The sequence below is a fragment of the Mesoplodon bidens genome, assembly GCF_964165515.1.
Source record: "Mesoplodon bidens genome assembly, chromosome: 1".
Lineage (NCBI taxonomy): Eukaryota > Metazoa > Chordata > Mammalia > Artiodactyla > Ziphiidae > Mesoplodon > Mesoplodon bidens.
Window position 1 is genome coordinate 178470685 of NC_138176.1, and position 23435 is coordinate 178494119.

Here is a 23435-nt window from a genome sequence, read left to right on the forward strand (position 1 = left end):
TTTTTGTTTTCCGAGGCACACCGTGCAGAACCGGCTGTTGGGGTCCACCCTGTCTATGCAGAGCGAAGGGCAATGAACTGATCCTCGCTTGCATAGCTTGATTTCTACCGCTGTAAAGCAGCCCCAGGACAACGTTTTTGCCAGTATTACATTCAACGTGGCTCTCCCTCTGTGGAGGCCCTCTGAACTGCACTGAAAGAATCCCTGAGCCTACAGAGCCCCGTGGCAACTCTTACCTGTCATCTCTCTATTGTGACGCAAGGTACACTGTAGGTCCAGCCTGACAGGAAGAACAGAGAAACCGGTCAACTTGTGAGACATTAGGACGATCCAGAGTCACCTAGGCCTGACTAAGTCATTAAGCGGGTAATGCTATGCACGGCATGCAAAAGACCCCGCCTGCAATGAAGTGTGATCATAGAAAGGCCCCGTGTGGCCGAAAGTCTCCAGTAGACAGTCAGAGAGTGCTGGTAAATGCGCTGTGGGGTCAAGTTGGAAACTGGTGCACGTTGGAGAAGCCCGACACTCCCCCTTTGGAAAGCAACTTCGGAGCAGCTTCCAAGCTGCCTGAACACGACACCAGCAGGACACTCTTCACTCCACAGATGCCTCTGAGGAGCAGTGAGCTTTTGCAAAAGAACCCGGGCGCTTGCACTTCCTTCCTGGGAGCTCAGCCCAGAGCATACTGTAGCTAAAGTGCCAACTAAATGTGACCTCTAGTCACGAAGTAAGGGGCACATTTGCTCCTTACCAGAGGCAGGTGTGCACCAGTTTTCAGGAAGTCTTAGTCAATGATCGGCTTTAGCTTTAGTATGCCTCACAGCACTCAAGCCTCTCACGGGGCACTTCTTCCCAAGGAAGTGCACCGTGTGCCAGAAGCCTTCTGAGCACAATCAAGGGATACACGGTTCTGGGACCATCCCTCGCTATGCAGGTGCAAGGGCCGGCAACTAATCTGTTCTCTATGGCTAGCGTTCCACAGCTTTGAAACAGTCCCAGGAGCACGGTTCCTGGGCAGGCTTTCTTTCCATGCGGGTCTGCCACGTTGAGGACGCCTAAGCTGCCCTGAAAGAAACCACCGGGGCTCCAATCCACTTTGGGGTCTCCTGCTCGACGTCTCTCTAAGTGAGGCAGAAAGTAGACTTTAGGTCCAGCCCGAAATAAAGTAGAGATTGACCCTGAGCCTTGCTAGGCATTTGGAACATGCAAAGTCACCTAGGCCTCCTGAGGGCATTTAGAGGATTATGCCATTCAGCACATGCAGAACACACTGCATCCCAACGTTTCATCGCAGAAGGCCGAATTGGGTTCCTAGGGCCTCCTTTGGCTTGTCAGAGAAGAGAGGTATATGTGCTGGGTGATCCGGTGTGTAATTGAGAAGCCTGGAAAAAGGCAGTATTTTCCCCCATTTGAAAGGTAGATAGTGGCGGCCTCAAGGCTGACTGAAAGACAGTGCCGTTACCCGTCTTCTACTCACTGCCAGGAATGCCTCAGGGAAGAAAGTGAGTTTTCTCCTACGAATCCAGGTGGTCGCCAGTGCCTTGCTAGGAGCTCATCCCACGGCTTGCCCTAGCTAAAGTGCGAAGTAAACGTGACCCCAGGCCTCAAGGTAAGCACGAGCGTTTCCTATCAGCAAAGTTTGCTGTGCAGCCATCTCCATGAACCCTGACTCGATAGAGTGCTTTAACTCCTCTACGGCTCTCCAGAGGCCTCAGAGAGTCGCGTATGAATTCTCTTCTGACGGAGAGCGTGGGTGCCGTGAGTCCCCTTTTTGTTTTCCGAGGCACACCGCGCAGAACCGGCTGTTGGGGTCCACCCTGTCTATGCAGAGCGAAGGGCAATGAACTGATCCTCGCTTGCATAGCTTGATTTCTACCGCTGTAAAGCAGCCCCAGGACAACGTTTTTGCCAGTATTACATTCAACGTGGCTCTCCCTCTGTGGAGGCCCTCTGAACTGCACTGAAAGAATCCCTGAGCCTACAGAGCCCCGTGGCAACTCTTACCTGTCATCTCTCTATTGTGACGCAAGGTACACTGTAGGTCCCGCCTGATTGAAAGAACAGAAAAACCGGTCAACTTGTGAGACATTTGGACGATCCAAAGTCACCTAGGCCTGACTAAGTCATTAAGCGGGTAATGCTATGCACGGCATGCAAAAGACCCCGCCTGCAACGAAGTGTGATCATAGAAAGGCCCCGTGTGGCCGAAAGTCTCCAGTAGACAGTCAGAGAGTGCTGGTAAATGCGCTGTGGGGTCAAGTTGGAAACTGGTGCACGTTGGAGAAGCCCGACTCTCCCCCTTTGGAAAGCAACTTCGGTGCAGCTTCCAAGCTGCCTGAACACCACACCAGCAGGACACTCTTCACTCCACAGATGCCTCTGAGGAGCAGTGAGCTTTTGCAAAAGAAACCGGGCGCTTGCACTTCCTTCCTGGGAGCTCAGCCCAGAGCATACTGTAGCTAAAGTGCCAACTAAATGTGACCTCTAGTCACGAAGTAAGGGGCACATTTGCTCATTACCAGAGGCAGGGGTGCACCAGTTTCCAGGAAGTCTTAGTCAATGATCGGCTTTAGCTTTAGTATGCCTCACAGCACTCAAGCCTCTCACGGGGCACTTCTTCCCAAGGAAGTGCACCGTGTGCCAGAAGCCTTCTGAGCACAATCAAGGGATACACGGTTCTGGGACCATCCCTCGCTATGCAGGTGCAAGGGCCGGCAACTAATCTGTTCTCTATGGCTAGCGTTCCACAGCTTTGAAACAGTCCCAGGAGCACGGTTCCTGGGCAGGCTTTCTTTCCATGCGGGTCTGCCACGTTGAGGACGCCTAAGCTGCCCTGAAAGAAACCACCGGGGCTCCAATCCACTTTGGGGTCTCCTGCTCGACGTCTCTCTAAGTGAGGCAGAAAGTAGACTTTAGGTCCAGCCCGAAATAAAGTAGAGATTGACCCTGAGCCTTGCTAGGCATTTGGAACATGCAAAGTCACCTAGGCCTCCTGAGGGCATTTAGAGGATTATGCCATTCAGCACATGCAGAACACACTGCATCCCAACGTTTCATCGCAGAAGGCCGAATTGGGTTCCTAGGGCCTCCTTTGGCTTGTCAGAGAAGAGAGGTATATGTGCTGGGTGATCCGGTGTGTAATTGAGAAGCCTGGAAAAAGGCAGTATTTTCCCCCATTTGAAAGGTAGATAGTGGCGGCCTCAAGGCTGACTGAAAGACAGTGCCGTTACCCGTCTTCTACTCACTGCCAGGAATGCCTCAGGGAAGAAAGTGAGTTTTCTCCTACGAATCCAGGTGGTCGCCAGTGCCTTGCTAGGAGCTCATCCCACGGCTTGCCCTAGCTAAAGTGCGAAGTAAACGTGACCCCAGGCCTCAAGGTAAGCACGAGCGTTTCCTATCAGCAAAGTTTGCTGTGCAGCCATCTCCATGAACCCTGACTCGATAGAGTGCTTTAACTCCTCTACGGCTCTCCAGAGGCCTCAGAGAGTCGCGTATGAATTCTCTTCTGACGGAGAGCGTGGGTGCCGTGAGTCCCCTTTTTGTTTTCCGAGGCACACCGCGCAGAACCGGCTGTTGGGGTCCACCCTGTCTATGCAGAGCGAAGGGCAATGAACTGATCCTCGCTTGCATAGCTTGATTTCTACCGCTGTAAAGCAGCCCCAGGACAACGTTTTTGCCAGTATTACATTCAACGTGGCTCTCCCTCTGTGGAGGCCCTCTGAACTGCACTGAAAGAATCCCTGAGCCTACAGAGCCCCGTGGCAACTCTTACCTGTCATCTCTCTATTGTGACGCAAGGTACACTGTAGGTCCAGCCTGATTGAAAGAACAGAAAAACCGGTCAACTTGTGAGACATTTGGACGATCCAAAGTCACCTAGGCCTGACTAAGTCATTAAGCGGGTAATGCTATGCACGGCATGCAAAAGACCCCGCCTGCAACGAAGTGTGATCATAGAAAGGCCCCGTGTGGCCGAAAGTCTCCAGTAGACAGTCAGAGAGTGCTGGTAAATGCGCTGTGGGGTCAAGTTGGAAACTGGTGCACGTTGGAGAAGCCCGACTCTCCCCCTTTGGAAAGCAACTTCGATGCAGCTTCCAAGCTGCCTGAACACCACACCAGCAGGACACTCTTCACTCCACAGATGCCTCTGAGGAGCAGTGAGCTTTTGCAAAAGAAACCGGGCGCTTGCACTTCCTTCCTGGGAGCTCAGCCCAGAGCATACTGTAGCTAAAGTGCCAACTATATGTGACCTCTAGTCACGAAGTAAGGGGCACATTTGCTCATTACCAGAGGCAGGGGTGCACCAGTTTCCAGGAAGTCTTAGTCAATGATCGGCTTTAGCTTTAGTATGCCTCACAGCGCTCAAGCCTCTCACAGGTGCACTTCTTCCCAAGGAAGTGCATCGTGTGCCAGAAGCCTTCTGAGCACAATCAAGGGATACACGGTTCTGGGAACATCCCTCGCTATGCAGGTGCAAGGGTCGGCAACTATTCTGCTCTCTATGGCGAGCGTTCCACAGCTTTGAAACAGCCCCAGGAGCACGGTTCTTGGGCAGGCTTTCTTTCCATGCAGGTCTGCCATGTTGAGGACGCCTAAGCTGCCCTGAAAGAAACCACTGGGGCTCCAATCCACTTTGGGGTCTCCTGCTCGACGTCTCTCTAAGTGAGGCAGAAAGGAGACTTTAGGTCCAGCCCGAAATAAAGTAGAGATTGACCCTGAGCCTTGCTAGGCATTTGGAACATGCAAAGTCACCTAGGCTTCCTGAGGGCATTTAGAGGATTATGCCATTCAGCACATGCAGAACACACTGCATCCCAACGTTTCATCGCAGAAGGCCCAATTGTGTTCCAAGGGCCTCCTTTGGCTTGTCAGAGAAGAGAGGTGCTGGGTGATCCGGTGAGTAACTGAGAAGCCTGGAAAAAGGCAGTATTTTCCCCCATTTGAAAGGTAGATAGTGGCGGCCTCAAGGCTGACTGAAAGACAGTGCCGTTACCCGTCTTCTACTCACTGCCAGGAATGCCTCAGGGAAGAAAGTGAGTTTTCTCCTACGAATCCAGGTGGTCGCCAGTGCCTTGCTAGGAGCTCATCCCACGGCTTGCCCTCGCTAAAGTGCGAAGTAAACGTGACCCCAGGCCTCAAGGTAAGCACGAGCGTTTCCTATCAGCAAAGTTTGCTGTGCAGCCATCTCCATGAACCCTGACTCGATAGAGTGCTTTAACTCCTCTACGGCTCTCCAGAGGCCTCAGAGAGTCGCGTATGAATTCTCTTCTGACGGAGAGCGTGGGTGCCGTGAGTCCCCTTTTTGTTTTCCGAGGCACACCGTGCAGAACCGGCTGTTGGGGTCCACCCTGTCTATGCAGAGCGAAGGGCAATGAACTGATCCTCGCTTGCATAGCTTGATTTCTACCGCTGTAAAGCAGCCCCAGGACAACGTTTTTGCCAGTATTACATTCAACGTGGCTCTCCCTCTGTGGAGGCCCTCTGAACTGCACTGAAAGAATCCCTGAGCCTACAGAGCCCCGTGGCAACTCTTACCTGTCATCTCTCTATTGTGACGCAAGGTACACTGTAGGTCCAGCCTGACAGGAAGAACAGAAAAACCGGTCAACTTGTGAGACATTTGGACGATCCAAAGTCACCTAGGCCTGACTAAGTCATTAAGCGGGTAATGCTATGCACGGCATGCAAAAGACCCCGCCTGCAACGAAGTGTGATCATAGAAAGGCCCCGTGTGGCCGAAAGTCTCCAGTAGACAGTCAGAGAGTGCTGGTAAATGCGCTGTGGGGTCAAGTTGGAAACTGGTGCACGTTGGAGAAGCCCGACACTCCCCCTTTGGAAAGCAACTTCGGTGCAGCTTCCAAGCTGCCTGAACACCACACCAGCAGGACACTGTTCACTCCACAGATGCCTCTGAGGAGCAGTGAGCTTTTGCAAAAGAAACTGGGCGCTTGCACTTCCTTCCTGGGAGCTCAGCCCAGAGCATACTGTAGCTAAATTGTGAACTAAATGTGACCTCTAGTCACGAAGTAAGGGGCACATTTGCTCATTACCAGAGGCAGGTGTGCACCAGTTTTCAGGAAGTCTTAGTCAATGATCGGCTTTAGCTTTAGTATGCCTCACAGCACTCAAGCCTCTCACGGGGCACTTCTTCCCAAGGAAGTGCACCGTGTGCCAGAAGCCTTCTGAGCACAATCAAGGGATACACGGTTCTGGGACCATCCCTCGCTATGCAGGTGCAAGGGCCGGCAACTTATCTGTTCTCTATGGCTAGCGTTCCACAGCTTTGAAACAGTCCCAGGAGCACGGTTCCTGGGCAGGCTTTCTTTCCATGCGGGTCTGCCACGTTGAGGACGCCTAAGCTGCCATGAAAGAAACCACCGGGGCTCCAATCCACTTTGGGGTCTCCTGCTCGACGTCTCTCTAAGTGAGGCAGAAAGTAGACTTTAGGTCCAGCCCGAAATAAAGTAGAGATTGACCCTGAGCCTTGCTAGGCATTTGGAACATGCAAAGTCACTTAGGCCTCCTGAGGGCATTTAGAGGATTATGCCATTCAGCACATGCAGAACACACTGCATCCCAACGTTTCATCGCAGAAGGCCGAATTGGGTTCCTAGGGCCTCCTTTGGCTTGTCAGAGAAGAGAGGTATATGTGCTGGGTGATCCGGTGTGTAATTGAGAAGCCTGGAAAAAGGCAGTATTTTCCCCCATTTGAAAGGTAGATAGTGGCGGCCTCAAGGCTGACTGAAAGACAGTGCCGTTACCCGTCTTCTACTCACTGCCAGGAATGCCTCAGGGAAGAAAGTGAGTTTTCTCCTACGAATCCAGGTGGTCGCCAGTGCCTTGCTAGGAGCTCATCCCACGGCTTGCCCTAGCTAAAGTGCGAAGTAAACGTGACCCCAGGCCTCAAGGTAAGCACGAGCGTTTCCTATCACCAAAGTTTGCTGTGCAGCCATCTCCATGAACCCTGACTCGATAGAGTGCTTTAACTCCTCTACGGCTCTCCAGAGGCCTCAGAGAGTCGCGTATGAATTCTCTTCTGACGGAGAGCGTGGGTGCCGTGAGTCCCTCTTTTTGTTTTCCGAGCCACACCGCGCAGAACCGGCTGTTGGGGTCAACCCATTCTATGCAGAGCGAAGGGCAATGAACTGATCCTCGCTTGCATAGCTTGATTTCTACCGCTGTAAAGCAGCCCCAGGACAACGTTTTTGCCAGTATTACATTCAACGTGGCTCTCCCTCTGTGGAGGCCCTCTGAACTGCACTGAAAGAATCCCTGAGCCTACAGAGCCCCGTGGCAACTCTTACCTGTCATCTCTCTATTGTGACGCAAGGTACACTGTAGGTCCAGCCTGACAGGAAGAACAGAAAAACCGGTCAACTTGTGAGACATTTGGACGATCCAAAGTCACCTAGGCCTGACTAAGTCATTAAGCGGGTAATGCTATGCACGGCATGCAAAAGACCCCGCCTGCAACGAAGTGTGATCATAGAAAGGCCCCGTGTGGCCGAAAGTCTCCAGTAGACAGTCAGAGAGTGCTGGTAAATGCGCTGTGGGGTCAAGTTGGAAACTGGTGCACGTTGGAGAACCCCGACTCTCCCCCTTTGGAAAGCAACTTCGGTGCAGCTTCCAAGCTGCCTGAACACCACACCAGCAGCACACTGTTCACTCCACAGATGCCTCTTAGGAGCAGTGAGCTTTTGCAAAAGAAACCGGGCGCTTGCACTTCCTTCCAGGGAGCTCAGCCCAGAGCATACTGTAGCTAAAGTGCCAACTAAATGTGACCTCTAGTCACGAAGTAAGAGGCACATTTGCCCATTACCAGAGGCAAGGGTGCACCAGTTTCCAGGAAGTCTTAGTCAATGGACGGCTTTAGCTTTAGTATGCCTCACAGCGCTCAAGCCTCTCACGGGGGCACTTCTTCCCAAGGAAGTGCACCGTGTGCCAGAAGCCTTCTGAGCACAATCAAGGGATACACGGTTCTGGGAACATCCCTCGCTATGCAGGTGCAAGGGCCGGCAACTAATCTGTTCCCTATGGCTAGCGTTCCACAGCTTTGAAACAGCCCCAGGAGCACGGTTCTTGGGCAGGCTTTCTTTCCATGCGGGTCTGCCACGTTGAGGACGCCTAAGCTGCCCTGAAAGAAACCACCGGGGCTCCAATCCACTTTGGGTTCTCCTGCTCGACAACTCTCTAAGTGAGGCAGAAAGTAGACTTTAGGTCCAGCCCGAAATAAAGTAGAGATTGACCCTGAGCCTTGCTAGGCATTTGGAACATGCAAAGTCACCTAGGCCTCCTGAGGGCATTTAGAGGATTATGCCATTCAGCACATGCAGAACACACTGCATCCCAACGTTTCATCGCAGAAGGCCCAATTGTGTTCCAAGGGCCTCCTTTGGCTTGTCAGGGAAGAGAGGTGCTGGGTGATCCGGTGTGTAACTGAGAAGCCTGGGAAAAGGCAGTATTTTCCCCCATTTGAAAGGTCAATAGTGGCGGCCTCAAGGCTGACTGAAAGACAGTGCCGTTACTCGTCTTCTACTCACTGCCAGGAATGCCTCAGGAAAGAAAGTGAGTTTTCTCCTACGAATCCAGGTGGTCGCCAGTGCCTTGCTAGGAGCTCATCCCACGGCTTGCCCTAGCTAAAGTGCGAAGTTAACGTGACCCCAGTCCTCAAGGTAAGCACGAGCGTTTCCTATCAGCAAAGTTTGCTGTGCAGCCATCTCCATGAACCCTGACTCGATAGAGTGCTTTAACTCCTCTACGGCTCTCCAGAGGCCTCAGAGAGTCGCGTATGAATTCTCTTCTGACGGAGAGCGTGGGTGCCGTGAGTCCCCTTTTTGTTTTCCGAGGCACACCGCGCAGAACCGGCTGTTGGGTTCCACCCTGTCTATGCAGAGAAGGGCAATGAACTGATCCTCGCTTGCATAGCTTGATTTCTACCACTGTAAAGCAGCCCCAGGACAACGTTTTTGCCAGTATTACATTCAACGTGGCTCTCCCTCTGTGGAGGCCCTCTGAACTGCACTGAAAGAATCCCTGAGCCTACAGAGCCCCGTGGCAACTCTTACCTGTCATCTCTCTATTGTGACGCAAGGTACACTGTAGGTCCAGCCTGATTGAAAGAACAGAAAAACCGGTCAACTTGTGAGACATTTGGACGATCCAAAGTCACCTAGGCCTGACTAATTCATTAAGCGGGTAATGCTATGCACGGCATGCAAAAGACCCCACCTGCAACGAAGTGTGATCATAGAAAGGCCCCGTGTGGCCCAAAGTCTCCAGTAGACAGTCAGAGAGTGCTGGTAAATGCGCTGTGGGGTCAAGTTGGAAACTGGTGCACGTTGGAGAAACCCAACTCTCCCCCTTTGGAAAGCAACTTCGGTGCAGCTTCCAAGCTGCCTGAACACCACACCAGCAGGACACTCTTCACTCCACAGATGCCTCTTAGGAGCAGTGAGCTTTTGCAAAAGAAACCGGGCGCTCGCACTTCCTTCCTGGGAGCTCAGCCCAGAGCATACTGTAGCTAAAGTGCCAACTAAATGTGACCTCTAGTCACGAAGTAAGGGGCGCATTTGCCCATTACCAGAGGCAAGGTTGCACCAGATTCCAGAAAGTCTTAGTCAATGGACGGCTTTAGCTTTAGTATGCCTCACAGCGCTCAAGCCTCTCACGGGCGCACTTCTTCCCAAGGAAGTGCACCGTGTGCCAGAAGCCTTCTGAGCCCATTCAAGGGATACACGGTTCTGGGACCATCCCACGCTATGCAGGTGCAAGGCCCGGCAACTAATCTGTTCTCTATGGCTAGCGTTCCACAGCTTTGAAACAGCCCCAGGAGCACGGTTCTTGGGCAGGCTTTCTTTCCATGCGGGTCTGCCACGTTGAAGACACCTAAGCTGCCCTGAAAGAAATCACCGGGGCTCCAATCCACTTTGGGGTCTCCTGCTCGACGTCTCTCTAAGTGAGGCAGAAAGTAGACTTTAGGTCCAGCCCGAAATAAAGTAGAGATTGACCCTGAGCCTTGCTAGGCATTTGGAACATGCAAAGTCACCTAGGCCTCCTGAGGGCATTTAGAGGATTATGCCATTCACCACATGCAGAACAGACTGCATCCCAACGTTTCATCGCAAAAGGCCCAATTGTGTTCCAAGGGCCTCCTTTGGCTTGTCAGAGAAGGGAGGTATATGTGCTGGGTGATCCGGTGTGTAATTGAGAAGCCTGGAAAAAGGCAGTATTTTCCCCCATTTGAAAGGTAGATAGTGGCGGCCTCAAGGCTGACTGAAAGACAGTGCCGTTACCCGTCTTCTACTCACTGCCAGGAATGCCTCAGGGAAGAAAGTGAGTTTTCTCCTACGAATCCAGGTGGTCGCCAGTGCCTTGCTAGGAGCTCATCCCACGGCTTGCCCTAGCTAAAGTGCGAAGTAAACGTGACCCCAGGCCTCAAGGTAAGCACGAGCGTTTCCTATCAGCAAAGTTTGCTGTGCAGCCATCTCCATGAACCCTGACTCGATAGAGTGCTTTAACTCATCTACGGCTCTCCAGAGGCCTCAGAGAGTCGCGTATGAATTCTCTTCTGAGGGAGAGCGTGGGTGCCGTGAGTCCCCTTTTTGTTTTCCGAGCCACACCGCACAGAACCGGCTTTTGGGGTCAACCCATTCTATGCAGAGCGAAGGGCAATGAACTGATCCTCGCTTGCATAGCTTGATTTCTACCGCTGTAAAGCAGCCCCAGGACAACGTTTTTGCCAGTATTACATTCAACGTGGCTCTCCCTCTGTGGAGGCCCTCTGAACTGCACTGAAAGAATCCCTGAGCCTACAGAGCCCCGTGGCAACTCTTACCTGTCATCTCTCTATTGTGACGCAAGGTACACTGTAGGTCCGCCTGACAGGAAGAACAGAACAACCGGTCAACTTGTGAGACATTTGGACGATCCAAAGTCACCTAGGCCTGACTAAGTCATTAAGCGGGTAATGCTATGCACGGCATGCAAAAGACCCCGCCTGCAACGAAGTGTGATCATAGAAAGGCCCCGTGTGGCCGAAAGTCTCCAGTAGACAGTCCGAGAGTGCTGGTAAAAGTGTTGTGGGGTCAAGTTGGAAACTGGTGCACGTTGGAGAACCCCAACTCTCCCCCTTTGGAAAGCAACTTCGGTGCAGCTTCCAAGCTGCCTGAACACCACACCAGCAGGACACTCTTCACTCCACAGATGCCTCTGAGGAGCAGTGAGCTTTTGCAAAAGAAACCTGGCGCTCGCACTTCCTTCCTGGGAGCTCAGCCAAGAGCATACTGTAGCTAAAGTGCCAACTAAATGTGACCTCTAGTCACGAAGTAAGGGGCACATTTGCTCATTACCAGAGGCAGGGGTGCACCAGTTTCCAGGAAGTCTTAGTCAATGATCGGCTTTAGCTTTAGTATGCCTCACAGCGCACAAGCCTCTCACGGGGGCACTTCTTCCCAAGGAAGTGCACCGTGTGCCAGAAGCCTTCTGAGCCCAATCAAGGGATACACGGTTCTGGGACCATCCCTCGCTATGCAGGTGCAAGGGCCGGCAACTAATCTGTTCTCTATGGCTAGCGTTCCACAGCTTTGAAACAGTCCCAGTAGCACGGTTCTTGGGCAGGCTTTCTTTCCATTCAGGTCTGCCACGTTGAGGACGCCTAAGCTGCCCTGAAAGAAACCACCCGGGCTCCAATCCACTTTGGGGTCTCCTGCTCGACGTCTCTCTAAGTGAGGCAGAAAGTAGACTTTAGGTCCAGCCCGAAATAAAGTAGAGATTGACCCTGAGCCTTGCTAGGCATTTGGAACATGCAAAGTCACCTAGGCCTCCTGAGGGCATTTAGAAGATTATGCCATTCAGCACATGCAGAACACACTGCATCCCAACGTTTCATCGCAGAAGGCCGAATTGGGTTCCTAGGGCCTCCTTTGGCTTGTCAGACAAGAGAGGTATATGTGCTGGGTGATCCGGTGTGTAATTGAGAAGCCTGGAAAAAGGCAGTATTTTCCCCCATTTGAAAGGTAGATAGTGGCGGCCTCAAGGCTGACTGAAAGACAGTGCCGTTACCCGTCTTCTACTCACTGCCAGGAATGCCTCAGGGAAGAAAGTGAGTTTTCTCCTACGAATCCAGGTGGTCGCCAGTGCCTTACTAGGAGCTCATCCCACGGCTTGCCCAAGCTAAAGTGCGAAGTAAACGTGACCCCAGGCCTCAAGGTAGCACGAGCGTTTCCTATCAGCAAAGTTTGCTGTGCAGCCATCTCCATGAACCCTGACTCGATAGAGTGCTTTAACTCCTCTACGGCTCTCCAGAGGCCTCAGAGTGTCGCGTATGAATTCTCTTCTGACGGAGAGCGTGGGTGCCGTGAGTCCCTCTTTTTGTTTTCCGAGGCACACCGCGCAGAACCGGCTGTTGGGGTCCACCCTGTCTATGCAGAGCGAAGGGCAATGAACTGATCCTCGCTTGCATAGCTTGATTTCTACCGCTGTAAAGCAGCCCCAGGACAACATTTTTGCCAGTATTACATTCAACGTGGCTCTCCCTCTGTGGAGGCCCTCTGAACTGCACTGAAAGAATCCCTGAGCCTACAGAGCCCCGTGGCAACTCTTACCTGTCATCTCTCTATTGTGACGCAAGGTACACTGTAGGTCCAGCCTGACAGGAAGAACAGAAAAACCGGTCAACTTGTGAGACATTTGGACGATCCAGAGTCACCTAGGCCTGACTAAGTCATTAAGCGGGTAATGCTATGCACGGCATGCAAAAGACTCCGCCTGCAATGAAGTGTGATCATAGAAAGGCCCCGTGTGGCCGAAAGTCTCCAGTAGACAGTCAGAGAGTGCTGGTAAATGCGCTGTGGGGTCAAGTTGGAAACTGGTGCACGTTGGAGAAGCCCGACTCTCCCCCTTTGGAAAGCAACTTCGGTGCAGCTTCCAAGCTGCCTGAACACCACACCAGCAGGACACTGTTCACTCCACAGAGGCCTCTGAGGAGCAGTGAGCTTTTGCAAAAGAAACCGGGCGCTTGCACTTCCTTCCTGCGAGCTCAGCCCAGAGCATACTGTAGCTAAAGTGCCAACTAAATGTGACCTCTAGTCACGAAGTAAGGGGCACATTTGCTCATTACCAGAGGCAGGGGTGCACCAGTTTCCAGGAAGTCTTAGTCAATGATCGGCTTTAGCTTTAGTATGCCTCACAGCACTCAAGCCTCTCACGGGGCACTTCTTCCCAAGGAAGTGCACCGTGTGCCAGAAGCCTTCTGAGCACAATCAAGGGATACACGGTTCTGGGACCATCCCTCGCTATGCAGGTGCAAGGGCCGGCAACTATTCTGCTCTCTATGGCTAGCGTTCCACAACTTTGAAACAGCCCCAGGAGCACGGTTCTTGGGCAGGCTTTCTTTCCATGCGGGTCTGCCACGTTGAGGACGCCTAAGCTGCCCTGAAAGAAACCACCGGGGCTCCAATCCACTTTGGGGTCTCCTGCTCGACGTCTCTCTAAGTGAGGCAGAAAGTAGACTTTAGGTCCAGCCCGAAATAAAGTAGAGATTGACCCTGAGCCTTGCTAGGCATTTGGAACATGCAAAGTCACCTAGGCCTCCTGAGGGCATTTAGAGGATTATGCCATTCAACACATGCAGAACACACTGCATCCCAACGTTTCATCGCAGAAGGCCCAATTGTGTTCCAAGGGCCTCCTTTGGCTTGTCAGAGAAGAGAGGTATATGTGCTGGGTGATCCGGTGTGTAATTGAGAAGCCTGGAAAAAGGCAGTATTTTCCCCCATTTGAAAGGTAGATAGTGGCGGCCTCAAGGCTGACTGAAAGACAGTGCCGTTACCCGTCTTCTACTCACTGCCAGGAATGCCTCAGGGAAGAAAGTGAGTTTTCTCCTACGAATCCAGGTGGTCGCCAGTGCCTTGCTAGGAGCTCATCCCACGGCTTGCCCTAGCTAAAGTGCGAAGTAAACGTGACCCCAGGCCTCAAGGTAAGCACGAGCGTTTCCTATCAGCAAAGTTTGCTGGGCAGCCATCTCCATGAACCCTGACTCGATAGAGTGCTTTAACTCCTCTACGGCTCTAAAGAGGCCTCAGAGAGTCGCGTATGAATTCTCTTCTGAGGGAGAGCATGGGTGCCGTGAGTCCCCTTTTTGTTTTCCGAGCCACACCGCACAGAACCAGCTGTTGGGGTCCACCCTGTCTATGCAGAGCGAAGGGCAATGAACTGATCCTCGCTTGCATAGCTTGATTTCTACCGCTGTAAAGCAGCCCCAGGACAACGTTTTTGCCAGTATTACATTCAACGTGGCTCTCCCTCTGTGGAGGCCCTCTGAACTGCACTGAAAGAATCCCTGAGCCTACAGAGCCCCGTGGCAACTCTTACCTGTCATCTCTCTATTGTGACGCAAGGTACACTGTAGGTCCAGCCTGACAGGAAGAACAGAAAAACCGGTCAACTTGTGAGACATTTGGACGATCCAAAGTCACCTAGGCCTGACTAAGTCATTAAGCGGGTAATGCTATGCACGGCATGCAAAAGACCCCGCCTGCAACGAAGTGTGATCATAGAAAGGCCCCGTGTGGCCGAAAGTCTCCAGTAGACAGTCAGAGAGTGCTGGTAAATGCGCTGTGGTGTCAAGTTGGAAACTGGTGCACGTTGGAGAAGCCCGACTCTCCCCCTTTGGAAAGCAACTTCGGTGCAGCTTCCAAGCTGCCTGAACACCACACCAGCAGGACACTGTTCACTCCACAGATGCCTCTGAGGAGCAGTGAGCTTTTGCAAAAGAAACCGGGCGCTTGCACTTCCTTCCTGGGAGCTCAGCCCAGAGCATACTGTAGCTAAAGTGCCAACTAAATGTGACCTCTAGTCACGAAGTAAGGGGCACATTTGCCCATTACCAGAGGCAAGGGTGCACCAGTTTCCAGGAAGTCTTAGTCAATGGACGGCTTTAGCTTTAGTATGCCTCACAGCGCTCAAGCCTCTCACGGGGGCACTTCTTCCCAAGGAAGTGCACCGTGTGCCAGAAGCCTTCTGAGCACAATCAAGGGATACACGGTTCTGGGAACATCCCTCGCTATGCAGGTGCAAGGGCCGGCAACTATTCTGCTCTCTATGGCTAGCGTTCCACAGCTTTGAAACAGCCCCAGGAGCACGGTTCTTGGGCAGGCTTTCTTTCCATGCGGGTCTGCCACGTTGAGGACGCCTAAGCTGCCCTGAAAGAAACCACCGGGGCTCCAATCCACTTTGGGGTCTCCTGCTCGACGTCTCTCTAAGTGAGGCAGAAAGTAGACTTAGGTCCAGCCCGAAATAAAGTAGAGATTGACCCTGAGCCTTGCTAGGCATTTGGAACATGCAAAGTCACCTAGGCTTCCTGAGGGCATTTAGAGGATTATGCCATTCAGCACATGCAGAACACACTGCATCCCAACGTTTCATCGCAGAAGGCCCAATTGTGTTCCAAGGGCCTCCTTTGGCTTGTCAGGGAAGAGAGGTGCTGGGTGATCCGGTGTGTAACTGAGAAGCCTGGGAAAAGGCAGTATTTTCCCCCATTTGAAAGGTAGATAGTGGCGGCCTCAAGGCTGACTGAAAGACAGTGCCGTCGTTACCCGTCTTCTACTCACTGCCAGGAATGCCTCAGGGAAGAAAGTGAGTTTTCTCCTACGAATCCAGGTGGTCGCCAGTGCCTTGCTAGGAGCTCATCCCATGGCTTGCCCTAGCTAAAGTGTGAAGTAAACGTGACCCCAGGCCTCAAGGTAAGCACGAGCGTTTCCTATCAGCAAAGTTTGCTGTGCAGCCATCTCCATGAACCCTGACTCGATAGAGTGCTTTAACTCCTCTACGGCTCTCCAGAGGCCTCAGAGAGTCACGTATGAATTCTCTTCTGACGGAGAGCGTGGGTGCCGTGAGTCCCCTTTTTGTTTTCCGAGCCACACCGCGCAGAACCGGATGTTGGGGTCCACCCATTCTATGCAGAGCGAAGGGCAATGAACTGATCCTCGCTTGCATAGCTTGATTTCTACCGCTGTAAAGCAGCCCCAGGACAACGTTTTTGCCAGTATTACATTCAACGTGGCTCTCCCTCTGTGGAGGCCCTCTGAACTGCACTGAAAGAATCCCTGAGCCTACAGAGCCCCGTGGCAACTCTTACCTGTCATCTCTCTATTGTGACGCAAGGTCCACTGTAGGTCCAGCCTGACAGGAAGAACAGAAAAACCGGTCAACTTGTGAGACATTTGGACGATCCAGAGTCACCTAGGCCTGACTAAGTCATTAAGCGGGTAATGCTATGCACGGCATGCAAAAGACCCCGCCTGCAACGAAGTGTGATCATAGAAAAACCCCGTGTGGCCGAAAGTCTCCAGTAGACAGTCCGAGAGTGCTGGTAAAAGTGCTGTGGGGTCAAGTTGGAAACTGGTGCACGTTGGAGAAACCCGACTCTCCCCCTTTGGAAAGCAACTTCGGTGCAGCTTCCAAGCTGCCTGAACACCACACCAGCAGGACAATCTTCACTCCACAGATGCCTCTCAGGAGCAGTGAGCTTTTGCAAAAGAAACCTGGCGCTCGCACTTCCTTCCTGGGAGCTCAGCCCAGAGCATACTGTAGCTAAAGTGCCAACTAAATGTGACCTCTAGTCACGAAATAAGGGGCACATTTGCTCATTACCAGAGGCAGGGGTGCACCAGTTTCCAGGAAGTCTTAGTCAATGATCGGCTTTAGCTTTAGTATGCCTCACAGCGCTCAAGCCTCTCACGGGGGCACTTCTTCCCAAGGAAGTGCACCGTGTGCCAGAAGCCTTCTGAGCACAATCAAGGGATACACGGTTCTGGGACCATCCCTCGCTATGCAGGTGCAAGGGCCGGCAACTAATCTGTTCTCTATGGCTAGCGTTCCACAGCTTTGAAACAGTCCCAGGAGCACGGTTCTTGGGCAGGCTTTCTTTCCATGCAGGTCTGCCACGTTGAGGACGCCTAAGCTGTCCTGAAAGAAACCACCGGGGCTCCAATCCATTTTGGGATCTCCTGCTCGACGTCTCTCTAAGTGAGGCAGAAAGTAGACTTTAGGTCCAGCCCGAAATAAAGTAGAGATTGACCCTGAGCCTTGCTAGGCATTTGGAACATGCAAAGTCACCTAGGCCTCCTGAGGGCATTTAGAAGATTATGCCATTCAGCACATGCAGAACACACTGCATCCCAACGTTTCATCGCAGAAGGCCGAATTGGGTTCCTAGGGCCTCCTTTGGCTTGTCAGAGAAGAGAGGTATATGTGCTCGGTGATCCGGTGTGTAATTGAGAAGCCTGGAAAAAGGCAGTATTTTCCCCCATTTGAAAGGTAGATAGTGGCGGCCTCAAGGCTGACTGAAAGACAGTGCCGTTACCCGTCTTCTACTCACTGCCAGGAATGCCTCAGGGAAGAAAGTGAGTTTTCTCCTACGAATCCAGGTGGTCGCCAGTGCCTTACTAGGAGCTCATCACACGGCTTGCCCAAGCTAAAGTGCGAAGTAAACGTGACCCCAGGCCTCAAGGTAGCACGAGCGTTTCCTATCAGCAAAGTTTGCTGTGCAGCCATCTCCATGAACCCTGACTCGATAGAGTGCTTTAACTCCTCTACGGCTCTCCAGAGGCCTCAGAGTGTCGCGTATGAATTCTCTTCTGACGGAGAGCGTGGGTGCCGTGAGTCCCTCTTTTTGTTTTCCGAGGCACACCGCGCAGAACCGGCTGTTGGGGTCCACCCTGTCTATGCAGAGCGAAGGGCAATGAACTGATCCTCGCTTGCATAGCTTGATTTCTACCGCTGTAAAGCAGCCCCAGGACAACGTTTTTGCCAGTATTACATTCAACGTGGCTCTCCCTCTGTGGAGGCCCTCTGAACTGCACTGAAAGAATCCCTGAGCCTACAGAGCCCCGTGGCAACTCTTACCTGTCATCTCTCTATTGTGACGCAAGGTACACTGTAGGTCCAGCCTGACAGGAAGAACAGAAAAACCGGTCAACTTGTGAGACATTTGGACGATCCAAAGTCACCTAGGACTGACTAAGTCATTAAGCGGGTAATGCTATGCACGGCATGCAAAAGACCCCGCCTGCAACGAAGTGTGATCATAGAAAGGCCCCGTGTGGCCGAAAGTCTCCAGTAGACAGTCAGAGAGTGCTGGTAAATGCGCTGTGGGGTCAAGTTGGAAACTGGTGCACGTTGGAGAAGCCCGACACTCCCCCTTTGGAAAGCAACTTCGGTGCAGCTTCCAAGCTGCCTGAACACCACACCAGCAGGACACTCTTCACTCCACAGATGCCTCTGAGGAGCAGTGAGCTTTTGCAAAGAAACTGGGCGCTTGCACTTCCTTCCTGGGAGCTCAGCCCAGAGCATACTGTAGCTAAATTGTGAACTAAATGTGACCTCTAGTCACGAAGTAAGGGGCACATTTGCTCATTACCAGAGGCAGGTGTGCACCAGTTTCCAGGAAGTCTTAGTCAATGATCGGCTTTTGCTTTAGTATGCCTCACAGCGCTCAAGCCTCTCACGGAGGCACTTCTTCCCAAGGAAGTGCACCGTGTGCCAGAAGCCTTCTGAGCACAATCAAGGGATACACGGTTCTGGGACCATCCCTCGCTATGCAGGTGCAAGGGCCGGCAACTATTCTGCTCTCTATGGCTAGCGTTCCACAACTTTGAAACAGCCCCAGGAGCACGGTTCTTGGGCAGGCTTTCTTTCCATGCGGGTCTGCCACGTTGAGGACGCCTAAGCTGCCCTGAAAGAAACCACCGGGGCTCCAATCCACTTTGGGGTCTCCTGCTCGACGTCTCTCTAAGTGAGGCAGAAAGTAGACTTTAGGTCCAGCCCGAAATAAAGTAGAGATTGACCCTGAGCCTTGCTAGGCATTTGGAACATGCAAAGTCACCTAGGCCTCCTGAGGGCATTTAGAGGATTATGCCATTCAGCACATGCAGAACACACTGCATCCCAACATTTCATTGCAGAAGGCCCAATTGTGTTCCAATTGCCTCCTTTGGCTTGTCAGAGAAGAGAGTTATATGTGCTGGGTGATCCAGTGTGTAATTGAGAAGCCTGGAAAAAGGCAGTATTTTCCCCCATTTGAAAGGTAGATAGTGGCGGCCTCAAGGCTGACTGAAAGACAGTGCCGTTACCCGTCTTCTACTCACTGCCAGGAATGCCTCAGGGAAGAAAGTGAGTTTTCTCCTACGAATCCAGGTGGTCGCCAGTGCGTTGCTAGGAGCTCATCCCACGGCTTGCCCTAGCTAAAGTGCGAAGTAAACGTGACCCCAGGCCTCAAGGTAAGCACAAGCGTTTCCTATCAGCAAACTTTGCTGTGCAGCCATCTCTATGAACCCTGAATTGGTAGAGTGCTTTAACTCCTCTATGGCTCTCCAGAGGCCTCAGAGAGTCGCGTATGAATTCTCTTCTGAAGGAGAGCGTGGGTGCCGTGAGTCCCCTTTTTGTTTTCCGAGCCACACCACGCAGAACCGGCTTTTGGGGTCAACCCTGTCTATGCAAAGCGAAGGGCAATGAACTGATCCTCGCTTGCATAGCTTGATTTCTACCGCTGTAAAGCAGCCCCAGGACAACGTTTTTGCCAGTATTACATTCAACATGGCTCTCCCTCTGTGGAGGCCCTCTGAACTGCACTGAAAGAATCCCTGAGCCTACAGAGCCCCCTGGCAACTCTTACCTGTCATCTCTCTATTGTGACGCAAGGTACACTGTAGGTCCAGCCTGATTGAAAGAACAGAAAAACCGGTCAACTTGTGAGACATTTGGACGATCCAAAGTCACCTAGGCCTGACTAAGTCATTAAGCGGGTAATGCTATGCACGGCATGCAAAAGACCCCGCCTGCAACGAAGTGTGATCATAGAAAGGCCCCGTGTGGCCGAAAGTCTCCAGTAGACAGTCAGAGAGTGCTGGTAAATGCGCTGTGGGGTCAAGTTGGAAACTGGTGCACGTTGGAGAAGCCCGACTCTCCCCCTTTGGAAAGCAACTTCGGTGCAGCTTCCAAGCTGCCTGAACACCACACCAGCAGGACACTGTTCACTCCACAGATGCCTCTGAGGAGCAGTGAGCTTTTGCAAAAGAAACCGGGCGCTTGCACTTCCTTCCTGGGAGCTCAGCCCAGAGCATACTCTGGCTAAAGTGCCAACTAAATGTGACCTCTAGTCACGAAGTAAGGGGCATATTTGCCCATTACCAGAGGCAGGGTTGCACCAGTTTCCAGGAAGTCTTAGTCAATGGACGGCTTTAGCTTTAGTATGCCTCACAGCGCTTAAGCCTCTTACGGGGTCACTTCTTCCCAAGGAAGTGCACCGTGTACCAGAAGCCTTCTGAGCACAATCAAGGGATACACGGCTCTGGGACCATCCCTCACTATGCAGGTGAAAGGCCCGGCAACTAATATGTTCTCTATGGCTAGCGTTCCACAGCTTTGAAAGAGCCCCAGTAGCACGTTTCTTGGGCAGGCTTTCTTTCCATGCGGGTCTGCCACGTTTTGGACACCTAAGCTGCCCTGAAAGAAACCACCGGGGCTCCAATCCACTTTGGGGTCTCCTGCTCGACGTCTCTCTAAGTGAGGCAGAAAGTAGACTTTAGGTCCAGCCCGAAATAAAGTAGAGATTGACCCTGAGCCTTGCTAGGCATTTGGAACATGCAAAGTCACCTAAGCCTACTGAGGGCATTTAGAGGATTATGCCGTTCACCACATGCAGCACACACTGCATTCAAAAGTTTCGTCGAAGAAGGCCGAATTGTGTTCCAAGGGTCTCCCTTGGATTGTCAGAGAAGATAGGTGTATGTGCTGGGTGATCCAGTTTGTGATTGAGAAGCCTGGGAAAAGGCAGTATTTTCCCCATTTGAAAGGTAGATAGTGGCGGCCTCAAGGCTGACTGAAAGACAGTGTCGTTACCCGTCTTCTAGTCACCTCTGTCAATGCCTCAGTGAAGAAAGTGAGTTTTCTCCTACGAATCCAGGTGGTCGGCTGGGCCTTGCTAGGAGCTCATCCCTCGCTTGCCCTAGCTAAAGTGCAAAGTAAATGTGACCCCTAGCCTCAAGGTAAGCACGAGTGTTTCCTATCAGCAAAGTTTTGTGTGCAGCCGTCTTCATGAACCCTGACTCGATAGAGCGCTTTAACCCCTCTACATCTTTCCGTAGGCCGAAGAGAGTCACGTATGAATTCTCTTCTGAGGGAGAGTGTGTGCGCTGTGAGTCCCCTTTTTGTTTTCCGAGCAACACAACACAGAACAGACTGTTGGTGTCAACTCTGTCTACACCGAGGGAAGGGCAATGAATTGCTTCTCGCTTGCAGAGCTTGATTTCTACAGCTGTAAGGCAGGCCCGGGACAACATTTTTGCCAGTAGTACATTCAACGTGGCTCTCCCTCTCTGGAGGCCCTCTGAACGGTACTGAATGAATCCCTGAGCCTAAAGTGCATCCTGGCAACTCTTACCTGTCATCTCTCTATTGTGACACAAGGTACACTGTAGGTGCAGCCTGACACAAAGTACAGAGAAACCAGTAAAATTGTGAACCATTTGGACGATCCAAAGTCACCTAGACCTGACTATGTCATTAAGAGGGTAATGCTATTCATGGCACACAGAACATCCCGCGTCCAACGATGTGTGATCCTAGAAAGGCCCAGAGTGGCTGAAAGTCTCCAGTAGTCAGTCAGAGAGTGCTGGTAAATGTGCTGTGGTGTCAACATGGCAATTGGAGCACGTGGGAGAAGCCCGACTTTCCTTGCAGCTTCCAATCCACCTGAAAACCCCACCAACAGGATACTATTCACTCCACAGATGCCTCTGTGGAGCCGTGAGTTTTTCCCAAAGAAACCAGGTGCTTGAGATTCCTTCCTGGGAGCTCACCTGACGAGCATACTGTAGCTAAAGTGCCAACTAAATGTGACCTCTAGTCTCCACGTAAGGGGCACATATTCCCATTACCAGAGAGAGGGGTGCACCAGTTTCCAGGAGGTCTTAGTCAGTGGACGGCTTTAGCTTTAGTGTGCCTCACAGAGCTCAAGACTCTCACGTGGGCACTTCTTTCCAAGGAAGTACACTGTGTACCTAAAGCCTTCTGAGCACAATCAAGGGATACACAGCTCTGGGAACATCCCTCACTATGCAGTTGGAAGGGCCGGGAACTAATGTGTTCTCTATGGCTAGCGTTCCACAGCTTTGAAACAGCCTCAGGAACGCAGTTCTTGGCAGGCTTTCATTCCAGGCGTGTCTTCCACGTTGAGGAACCCTGAGCGGCCCTGAAAGAAACCACCGTGTCTCCAATTCAGTTTGGGGACTCCTGCTCGACGTCTGTTTAAGAGATTTGGAAAGTGGACTTTAGGTCCAGCCCGAAATAAATTAGAGAGTTACCCTGAGCATTGCTTGGCATTTGGAACATCCAAAGTCATCTAGGCCTACTGAGGGCATTTAGAGGTTTATGCCGTTTACCATATGCAGCACACATGGCATTCAAAAGTTTCATGGCAGAAGGCCGAATTGTGTTCCAAATGTCTCCCTTGGATTGTCAGAGAAGATAGGTGTATGTGCTGGGTGATCCAGTGTGTAACTTTGAACCCTGGAAAAAGGCAGTATTTTCCCCATTTGAAAGGTAGATAGTGGCGGTCTCAATGCTGACTGAAAGACATTGCTGTTAACCGTCTTCTAGTCACCTCTTGGAATGCCTAAGTGAAGAAAGTGAGTTTTCTCCTACGAATCCAGGTGGTCTCCGGGGCCTTGCTAGGAGCTCATCCCATGCTTGCCCTAGCTAAAGTGCGAAGTAAACGTGACCCTTAGCTTCAAGGTAAGCACGAGTGTTTCCTATCAGCAAAGTTTTGTGTGCAGCCATCTCCATGAACCCTGAGTCGATAGAGAGCTTTAGCTCTTCTACGGCCTTCCGTAGGCCGAAGAGAGTCGTGTATGAATTCCCTTCTGAGGGAGAGCGTGTGCGCTGTGAGTCCACTTTTTATTTTCAGAGCAACACAACACAGAACAGACTGTTGTGGTCAACTCTGTCTATGCCAAGGGAAGGGCAATGAACTGCTTCTCAGTGGCAGAGCTTGATTTCTACAGCTGAAAGGCAGCCCCAGGACAACGTTTTTGCCAGTATTACATTCAACATGTTTCTGCCTCTGTAGAGGCCCTCTGAACGGCACTGAAAGAATCTCTGAGCCTAAAATGCATCCTGGCAACTCTTACCTGTCATCTCTTTATTGTGACGCCAGGTACACCGTAGGTGCAGCCTGACAGAAATTACAGAGACACCGGTACAATTGTGAGGCATTTGGACGATCCAAAGTCACCTAGGCCTGACTAAGTCATTAAGCAGGTAATGCTATTCATGGCACACAAAACACCCCGCGTCCAACGATGTGTGATGATAGAAAGGCCCAGTGTGGCTGAAAGTCTCCAGTAGTCAGTCAGAGTGTGCTGGTCAATGTGCTGTGG

At 51.9% G+C, this 23435-nt stretch overlaps 1 long non-coding RNA gene across 1 annotated transcript in view; it reads right to left on the reverse strand.

The window, feature by feature from the left end:
- The window catches only part of LOC308625262, a 312750-nt gene extending 291261 nt beyond the window's left edge, over window positions 1-21489 (reverse strand). Inside the window, exon 1 of the long non-coding RNA XR_014017072.1 lies at window positions 21440-21489. This is a non-coding gene — a long non-coding RNA (uncharacterized lncRNA). The remainder of the gene's footprint in view (window positions 1-21439) is intronic.
- Window positions 21490-23435: the final 1946 nt, after the last annotated feature.